This window comes from Elephas maximus, chromosome 10, assembly GCF_024166365.1.
Source record: "Elephas maximus indicus isolate mEleMax1 chromosome 10, mEleMax1 primary haplotype, whole genome shotgun sequence".
Lineage (NCBI taxonomy): Eukaryota > Metazoa > Chordata > Mammalia > Proboscidea > Elephantidae > Elephas > Elephas maximus.
The window spans coordinates 84,636,992-84,646,197 of record NC_064828.1 but is presented as its reverse complement, the minus strand read 5'-3'; positions in this window follow the sequence as shown (position 1 = coordinate 84,646,197).

Sequence of the window (9,206 nt, the reverse complement as noted above, 5' to 3'; positions counted from 1 at the left end):
TTTGATCTTCATCAGTAAGTGCTACTCTAAGTTCAAGAGCAACTTTCGGAGTCTTTTCTGAAATCTATTCTGTTTTTTTCTTTCTTTCCCATCTTTTTAATGACCTTTTCCCTACTTTATGTTTGCTATCCTTGGTGTCATCCCACAACTTGTCTGATCTTTGCTAATTACTGTTCAATGCACCAAATCTACTCTTGAGATGATCTTTAAATTCAGGTGGGATATACTTAAGGTCATACTTTGGCTCTTGTGAACTTGTTTTAATTTTCTTCAGCTTCAACTTGAACTTGGATATGAACAATTGATGGTCTGTTTCACAGTGGGCCCCTGGCCTTGTTCTGACTGATGATATTGAGTTTTCCATTGTTTCTTTACACAGACATATTCGATTTGATTCCTGTGTTTTCCATCCAGTGAGTTCCACGTGTATAGTCACCATTTATGTTGTTGAAAAAATGTATTTGCAATGAATAAGTTTTTGGTCTCACATAATTCTATCATGTGATCTCCAGTGTTGTTTCTATCACCAAGGCCATATTTTCCAACTACTGATCCTTATTCTTTGTTTCCAACTCTGGCATTCCAATTGCCAGTACTGATTGCATGTTCAATCAATTTCAGATTGCAGACGTTGGTCAAAGTCTTCAATTTTTTCATCTTTGGCATTGGCAGTTGGTGTGTAATAGGAGTGAAGAGAAGGAACCTAATATGAGCAAGATATAGTCCTTGCCCTCGTTAAACTTGCAGTCTCCTAAAGAAAACATAGACAAGCACATCAAGAATAACCATAGTTCCAGTTTCAAGACAGTAGAATGAGTACACATGACAGTCATTTCCTGCTCTGAAATAGTGAAATGATAGAAGAATAGTTTTAAATCAGTATATGGCCATACACGAAAACAAAATGGGATGGCTCATGGACCTAAAACTGTGAGGAATATCTGAGAGACCAAAAGCCTGTAAATCAGATTCAACAGAGAAACAATATCCAAGGGCGTGCGCAGTAGCTCATAATCAAGTACAATCGAAAAACAAGCAGAAGTGATACTAAGTGTGCTCCACACTCAGAGGAATAGAAGTCAGAAGCCCAGAGCAAACTGGCTGGGGAGTTAGAGTAGCTGGTACCCAGAGGACAGGGGAACATTCAAACCCAGAAAACCACCCACTGAGGTACCCCACTGAATAGTACATTCTGCCCATCTCTCACTCTTCCAGGAAGCAGATCAGTGTATGAAGCTGCTTATCTCCTTTTTCCTGGTAGAATGTGTAAGTAGAGGCAAAAGACAGTCTAGCAGGGAATATCAACTGCAAAGATGTGCTTAGTAGTGTTAGCAATGTTTCAAGAGTGCCAACACTTTGAAAGAGATTATAATAAAGTCCACTACAGAAAACAGATACCTAAAAAAAACCAGAATTAACGGAACAATCAAGAACTAATTTAAAATAAGTTTAATTAATGTCTTCTGAGATATAAAACAGAGGATTGCATCCATGGAACAAAAACAGATGGTTGTAAAACAAGAACACGTAAAGAACCTAGTACAGACCTTGGGTATAAATACTACTGTTTACTTTTTAAAAACCTAAGTAGATGAACTGATTAGCAGAATGGACACAGCTGTAAGCTGGCCAATCAGCTAAAGAATTAAAGATTGGACTTTGGGCTGCCTTGCTTAATGGAGGCTAAATGGCTACTGAAGTTCTAGATATTGCATCCACACCCAGGAGAGAAAGTTTTGCATCCCAGAATTCCCAGCTAAAGTCCTGATTTATAAGCTATTGGATCACCTGTAAATCAATCCCTGTGGCTAAAGGAATAGCTCACATTGATTGATTTAGGCCTGGGTTGCTTTGAGCCAATCAATTTGGCAAGAGGAAATGGGATTACCTGGATTTGTTTATAACACACAGGGCCATCGCTAAAGCTGAGGGGTTCAATTAATACCATCAAACTTCATCGTTGTTACTGTGGAGGAGGTAAAAATCAATGTGGGAGAGACAATCACAGGTTCTTAAAAATGTTTTCTTAGTGTGGGAAAGTGGGGACATTTTTCAGAGGTGATTTAGATTGCAAAAATACTCACTGAAGTTAGTGAAACCCTCATGATATTCCAGGGAGGAGAAAGCAGCTCTGATCAAGAATTTTCTTTGTGAGAAGGCCACACAGCAACTGATAAATACAAATTAACTCTTGGTCTCTTAGATTATAGGCGGGTTTTACATTTTTTTCTTGTTTTTGCTTATCTGTATTTCTTATTTTTTTCTATAGTCCATTGGTGTGAATTTCCAATTTAAAAAAACACTTTAAAAAGGGGGATGGGGTGCTTTATTCACAAACATTTAGAAAGCCTGTCCAGAGGACACCAGCAGCATATGGGTTCTCCCACACCTGCCTCACTTAAGGAAACTGGATTAAAAAATAATGTTGGGGTCATTCTTAGGTGTTAGGATTGAATTGTTTCCCTCTAATCCTAACCCCTATAGGGTCGCTAGGAGTCAGAAAGAATTGTTTGTTTTTGGTTAATCCTAACTTCTATAACTGTGGATGTAATCCTATTTGGAAATAGGGTTTTCTTTGTTATGTTAACAAGGCCGTATCAGCATAGGGTGTGCCCTAAACCTAATCACTTCTGAATTATAAAAACAGCAGATTAGGTACAAGAACAAGGGTCTTGGCGGAGACAGGCCCTATCTGATGACTAAGGAGGCAGATGTGTGGTACCCACGTGTGGTATTTCTGTTACAGCAGCGCTAGGAAACTAAGACATTAGCTGTATATCACAGGGTTTTCCTAATACATTTAAAGTATATTCTAATTTATAAAAGTATACCTGCATATTGTTAGGAACATCTTTATTGCAATTAGCCTCATGCCAATTCTATAGCAAAGACTATCCTAACCAAAAACAAACAAACCCACTGCCATCGAGTGGATTCCAGGCTATCCTACAGGTGCCAAAATCTTCAGACTAGGATGAATATATTTCCATCAGGCTTTACTAAACACCAGTGACTGACAATCATTTAAAAGTGCAATTTCAATAAACTCTCAAAAGGATAAAGCCTTTATATTATATGTTAAGTACCCGATAGTTCCTTCAAGAAAACTGTTTGTTTGTTTTTTTTAAACGAGCATTACTCATTTGAAAGGTGTCCTCACTCTCTATAAACGTTTTTTTTGGAACAGCTAATTTTTTAATAGGTGAATGAGAGCAGCAGCAGGTGCCCAATATGTGGATCGCTCTATTTCCCAATTGTCTTCCTTCATGTTTCCAACACTGGTAGGCACTTGACAGCATATATAATTTAAACTGTAACAGCTAGGGGAGTACGTTTTTATAAGCTCCATATTACAGAGGAGAAAAACTGAAGCTTTGAGAGATTAAGCAATTTGCAAAGGCCACACATCTCCACAAATTTCGCAGGATTTAAACCTAATTCTTCCTGATTCCAGAACCCATACTCCGTTCATTTCACTAATGCTGCCTTGCTGACAGCTACCCAGAGTATTCATACATTCATTCACAGGTTCAACAAGTAATTATTGAGCACTTACTATGTGCCTAGCACCATATTAGGCAATGCAGGTAAACACAGACCTTGGACCTCGTGAATTACGCTCATGAAGTGGGATGACAGAAAGACAATGAATGGCAATAAGTGCAGTGAGAGAAAAAACAGGATGCTGAGTGTAGAAACTATAGTAAACTTACCAAAGCCAATCTAGTTCTTCACAGATAGGTATCTAGAAAGTATCCTCTTGTTGATACCCACTAGTACTTAGAAGTAGATGAAGGCTGTAAGTCTCCTATCAGGTGATGACTTAGAGTAGAAGCAAAGCAGACCAATTTTTGTTATACGTACTGAGAAAGAAAATTGTTCTGGAGCAGAGGAAGAACTTTGTAGTCTGGTGTGATTAGCTGCTCCTTTGGCAAGATAACAACCATCCCTGATAAATTCCATAAGCCATTTTTGATGGACTTCAATGAGTTCAAGAGTTCTTTCTAGAAAAGTCATTGTGCTGGATCTTCTGTTTGCTCCTCCAGCTCCAGTCTCCACCCTGCTGAGCTCCCAGAAGCCAGTCTGTATGGATTGTATCAATGTGCTCCCTGGCCTCCTAGCTTGGGTTGGGTTTGGTCAGTGAGAAACACCAGCAGAAGCCTGAAGGTCAAAGAGTAGGAGGAAGTGAAGTCAGGTATGCATCTCTGTTTCCCTCCCTGCAGAGATGCCACAGGCTGGCTGCACCCATCAGCTGAAACCCTCAGCTCCTGGAAGAGAGCACCTGCCATACAGCTGCCTTCCCTTGCTCCTTCAGGCATAGAGGTGGTAATGGTTCCCATTGTTGCTAGCCCTGTGGATGGTGCAACCCCTTGTTAGTATCCCGAAACCCTGCACATATCTTAACAAATGGTCTCTTTATTCAACTCTCCTCACATTGCCTAGTTTGAGTGTATCATTTTATTTCTACCAAGACCTTGACTAACACATCCATCAGCTGACTATCAACCTTGTTCTAGTTTCTACTTGGGAGTTGCTTAATAACCTTTGACCAGTCTCCAGGAGTGTCTACTGATCTCTATCCAAACATTCTTTAAAAACCCAGCTTAATAGTGATTATCTAACTACTTATTTTTTCCTAAAAAATTTTATCAAGTAAGAGAGATTCGAGTTAATTTTTCACAGCCTCTTCCCTTGCAGTGAGTTTGAAAAATACCTTTGCTATATGCTTCCAATTAATTTGCCTGAGAAGTTACTTTAACAACATAAAGAGTCATACCTCCTTTTCTGCAAATTTAGTGAAGTCCAAGCTTTCTGTCCTTTGAGATACTGGGATGGCACTTTGCATGAAAAGTTCACTTGAAAATGTAGTGATATTCCAGTGGCAGAATTCAGTTACAAAATCAAAGCATTGTCATAAAAACTCTCTAACCAGCATCTGAGCAAAAGGTAAGTTTGGAATCAAAATCTTAGAGAGAAGCCATTGGCCCTGCTGGGTCATTATAGCTTGTTTACGTAAAGTCAGGAGTACCTGAATAATATTTCTAGCAAATCCACACGTTTGAATACCGCTCATTTCATCAGTGACAATATCACACCTAACACCCACTATATTAATCAAAGCCTCTAGTGTAGATCAGAGATGAAGAATGCTGAAGTCTCTAGAGTTTGGGCTTCTGTTTAGAACTTTCAAATGCTAACTAACCATCTCTGCAGTGTATCATTTCTGATTAGAGTGCTTTGGATATTAATTAACCACCTCTACATTTTTTTTTTTACAATATAGATAAAACCAAATTAATATAGATTTCACAGTGTCTATGTTATGAAGATCAAAGGCTACAGCCTTCAGTATGGGTTATACCTCAACATAAAGAAAACAAAAACCCTCACAACCAGATCAATAAGCAACAACTGATAAATGGAGAAAAGACTGACGTTGTCAAGGATTTCATTTTACTTGAATCCACGATGAACATCCATGGATGCGGCAGTTAAGAAATCAAACGACATATTGTATTGGGCAAATCCACTACGAAAGACCTCTTTAAAGTGTTAAAAAGCAAATATGTCACTTTGAGGACTAAGGTGTGCCTGACCCAAGTCATGGTATTTTCAATCACCCCATAGCATGCAAAAGCTGGACAATGAATAAGGAAGACCAAGGAAGAATTGATGTGTTTGAATTATTATGTCAGAGAAGAATATTGAAGATACCATGGACTGCCAGAAGACCAAACAAACCTATCTTGGAAAAAGTACAGCCAGAATACTCCTTTGAAGGTAGGAGGGAGAGGCTTAGTCTCACTTTGGACATGTTATCCGGAGGGACCAGTCACTGGAGAAGGACATCATGCTTGATAAAGTAGAGGGTCAGCGAAAAAGGGGAAGATCCTCAATGACATGGACTGACACAGTGGCTGCAACAATGGGCTTAAGCATAGCAATGATTGTGAGAATGGTGCAGGACTGGGCAGTGTTTCGTTCTGTTATACATAGGGTCACCATGAGTTGAACCCTACTCAACAGCACCTGACAACAACAACAACATGCTGAAATGTTTTAAAGTAAATTACAGACAATAAAACAAATAAAAATGCCAATAGGCAGACCACTGCCATCCCATAAGAACGGCTGTGAGTAGAGTACGCTGTTGTCTTGCTATACTATTCCTATAAGACAAAACTGCATATAAAACATTAATACAAAATCACCATAGAAGGCCATAAAATGTCATTGTATTTTAGAAACCATATTACATTTGTAAACCCCTAATAATCCATTGTCTTTTATAACCTACATTTAATTTCTAAGAAATCAATCGTAGTTTATTGAATATGCCTATGCCCATTTCAGTGGCATGCTATTCCTTTTATTTTATTTTTTGTTTTTTTGTTGAACTTTAGATGAAGGTTTACAGAACAACCTAGTTTCTCATCAGTTAGTACAGACATTGTTATATGACATTGGTTAACAACCCCACGACACGTCAACACTCTCCCTTCTCAACCCTGGGTTCCCTATTACCAACTTTCTTGTTCTCTTCTTCTTTGCAGTCCCCACCCTAGGGCTGGTGCACCCCTTTAGTCTTGTTTTGTTCCATGGGCCTGTTTGGTCTTTGGCTGAAGTGTGAACCTCAGGGGCGGCCTCATTACTGAGCTGAAAGGGTATCCAGGGTCCATACTCTCAGGGTTTCTCCAGTCTCTGTCAGGCCAGCAAGTCTGGTCTTTCTCTTTCAGTTGGAATTTTGTTCTGCACTTTTCTCCAGTTCTGTCCAGGACCCTCTATTGTGATCTCTGCCAGAGCAATCAGTAGTGGTAGCTGGGCACCATCTTGTTGTACTGAACTCAGTCTGGTGGATGCCATGGTAGATGCGGTCCGTTAGTTCTTTGGATTAATCTTTCTGCTGTGTCTTTAGTTTTCTTCATTCTTCCTTGCTTCCGAAGGGGTGAGACCAGTGCAGTGCCCTAGATGGCCGCTCACAGGCTTTTAAGACCCCAGACACTACTCACCAAAGTAGAACGTAGAATATTTTCTTTACAAACTCTGTTATGCCAATTGAGCTAGACGTTCCCTGAGACCATGGTCCCCACAGCTCTCAGCCCAGCAATTTGGTCCATCAGGGAGTTTGGGTGGCATGCTATTCCTTTTAAATTCAGTATTTCCTTTTAGTCCACAGGAAACTTTTAAATCAAAATCCACACCCATGGAGACACTCAATGTGAAATGCTTGGGATATATTTTGACGCTTGCTCTTCACTGGTACCCACCATCTCCAGATTTTCTCACACAGAAGAAACCACTCTTGCCTCCTTATTCAAGTATGGGAAGGCATGTGGGATCCATCCTGTCGGTCTTTATTCATTTATTATTATTTTTTAATATTTTCTTTTTTTTTTGTTTTATTGCCATTTTAACCATTTCTATGTGTACAATTCAATGACATTCATTATATTCACCATGTTATACAACCATCACCACTATTCATTTCCAAAAGTTTTTCATCAGTCTAACGGAAACTTAGTACCCCTTAAGCAATAATTCCCCCTTTCCCTGTCCCTAGTAAAAAAAAAAAAAAAAATTTTTTTTTTTTTTGGTAGCCACTAATAAAGTTTGGTCTGTATGCATTTGCCTATTCTAGACAGTTCATGTAAGTGGAATCATACAATATTTGTCCTTTTGTGACTGAGTTATTTTACTCAGCATAGTGTTTCCAAGGTTCATCCACATTGTAGCATTTATCAGAACTTCATTTCTCTTTATGGCTGAATAATATTCTATCGTATGTATATACGACATTTTGTTTATCCATTCTTCTGTCGATGGGCATTTGGGTTGTTTCTACCTTTTGGCTATTGTGAATAATGCTGCAATGAACACTGACATACAAGTATCTGTTAGAGCCTCTGCTTTCAATTCTTTTGGGTGTATATCTAGGAGTGAATTTACTGGGTCATATGGTAATTTTATATTCAACTTATTGAGGAACCACCAAACTGTTTTTCACAGTAGATGCACCGTTTTACATTCCCACCAGCAAATAGACAGGGTTCTAATTTCTCTACATCCTCAATAACACTTGCTATCTTTCATTTTTCTGATCATAGCCATCCAAGCATGTATGTGTCCATTCATTATTAAACAACTAATAAGAGCATAGATGTGAAGCTGACCTGGAAAGCCTGGAAAAGGAAATTTAAGGTTATTGTAGGAAGGATGTACCCATCTGGCTGAAGATTATTGGCAATTATCCAGTTTTTAAAGCTGGGAGGAAGCTATTTTTATGAGGCCATTGGTAGCTAATTGCTTGAAAATGTTAGACAGAATACAATTTCTCAATCATTAAACCAGCTTCCAGTAGCTTCATTTTTCCAATGTGGGTCCAACCCATTACAATTGTTTCCAAAAGACTGTCTAAAGCATTGGATTGTAAAGAAATTTCATTGTATTGTTTGAAATAGAAGGACAATTAGATGTCTTTTAGGTAAAAACAGAGACTTTTCACTGTAACATGTATTTTAATAAGGTACATGTGTAACGTAGTCATGAGAAAGATATTTCAAAGAATGAGCTATTACATTAAAATCTCTTCTTTGTAAGAGATACAAAAATAAAATTTTATGACAGACATGCTGCATGCAAGTTAGGAATTCATTAACTGATTAGAACCAAATCTAGAAAATGCTTCAAAAGGGAAAAGAGATACCTAAGGTGATTTGTCCGAGTAGAAAGAAAGTGAGAAGAAAAATATGACAAGGAGGTGCTGGGAAGAAGATGGAGAAAACAGAGTCCATTGAGCAGATATCCAGGGGCTAACAGAGTTAGACCTGAACTTGATAAGAAGCCCTAGAAAGGAGCACTGTAGCAACTTTTTAAAATGGTTGCAAATTACCTGATACTTCTTCCCGTGAGTGGTGGGGTCTCTGCTTCCTTCCTTGGAGTGTGGGTGTGCCTGTGACTGCTTCAACCAAGACACTCACTATATGACTTCTGAGGCTGTGTTTAAAAAGATCGTATAGTTTCTACATGGTTTTCTTGGGATGTCTGATCTGGGGGAAGCCAGCTGCCATTTAAGATGCCTGACCACTCTGCTGGAGAGATCACATGTAGGCACCCTGAGCAACAGTCCACTGGCCAACTGCCAGAATCAACTGTCAGCCATCCAGTGACCCACCTTGGACATCCAACCCAGTCAAGCCTTCAGATGA